Genomic DNA, 1,141 nt, shown 5'->3' on the forward strand with positions numbered 1-1,141 from the left:
TATATATATATATGTGTGTGTGTGTGTGTGTGTGTGTGTGTGTGTGTGTTCATCGGTTTGACACAAATAAATATGTCCATTTGAAAAAGATATTACACACCTGAGGCCTCAAGTATTGTCTGTGCAAATGTCCTTTGTGCCTGGGCCATCTCTTTTTTTGTCATCAAAAATGTCATTTCTGGTTTATTTGGGAATGCTTTCATTACTGCTTTGGCCATCTGAAATGAAAACAAAAAATAAAATTTAATTGAAAACATCTGCAAATGTTACACTTCCCATTTAAACAGTTTAACCTTTTAAGATTATTTTAACTTATCTTATCTAATTTTACAGAACAATATTATTGCTTTAATGTGGTACCATACCATGATGACCATTACTCAGCAGCTAGAACCATCCCGTTGAAATGGATGTGTCAGTACTCCTCCTCGAAGTCTCACATTCACCCAGTCTGTTTTGTTGTAGCATGTCCTTCTCATTTTGAAGTATTTACTGTGTGAACATAATGTACATGACATTTATATACAAATGAATGATAAAAGTCACACAGAAAAAGAACATTCTGTACTTTTTCATAAATCACATAGACACATATAATACATATCAATGTGTTTTTAATGGTGTGTCAGAAAGCCCTGTGCTCTAGATTATGTTACATGAAGTATCAAAAATAACATGTTCTTTTAAATCTACAAATGTTAACTGTGTCTCACTGCTTAAACACTGTCAGGGTATTTTTATTATTTAAAATTACATATGTGTGTAATTTTGAAGTAATTTTTTATAGAACTGATAACCATGGATTTTATTACAGTTTCATCTACAACCATATGTCCACCTATAGAAAAAGAGGTCCTCTGTCCTCCTGTCACTTTTCTAATGGCATTACAGAATACCAAATATTTTATGTTATTATATACATGTAATAACGCATAATTACCGGAATCTTTTGGCTGCACAGTCAGACTCTTCCTGCTCCAAAGAGTTTCTTGAAGGATCGACCAAATACAGACAGCTGTCATCTGCATTTATGTACTGCGATAGATATATAAATTTAAAAAGTACATAAATTATGAAGAATGTTTTATTGAAACTTTCACAGAAATGCTGCTCATACTAACCAGAAACTTCCAGTGTACAT

General features: G+C 32.3%; 1 long non-coding RNA gene across 1 annotated transcript in view; it reads right to left on the reverse strand.

The window, feature by feature from the left end:
* The window catches only part of LOC106456215 (uncharacterized), a 1,844-nt gene extending 817 nt beyond the window's left edge, over positions 1 to 1,027 (reverse strand). Inside the window, exons 1-3 of the long non-coding RNA XR_001290377.1 lie at positions 941 to 1,027; positions 366 to 492; positions 101 to 218 (exon numbers count right to left, since the gene is read on the reverse strand). This is a non-coding gene — a long non-coding RNA (uncharacterized LOC106456215). The remainder of the gene's footprint in view (positions 1 to 100; positions 219 to 365; positions 493 to 940) is intronic.
* Between the last annotated feature and the right edge of the window lie 114 nt (positions 1,028 to 1,141).

The sequence above is a fragment of the Pundamilia nyererei genome, unplaced genomic scaffold (assembly GCF_000239375.1).
Source record: "Pundamilia nyererei isolate P.nyererei 1_Seehausen unplaced genomic scaffold, PunNye1.0 scaffold00050, whole genome shotgun sequence".
In the NCBI taxonomy this organism is placed as follows: domain Eukaryota; kingdom Metazoa; phylum Chordata; class Actinopteri; order Cichliformes; family Cichlidae; genus Pundamilia; species Pundamilia nyererei.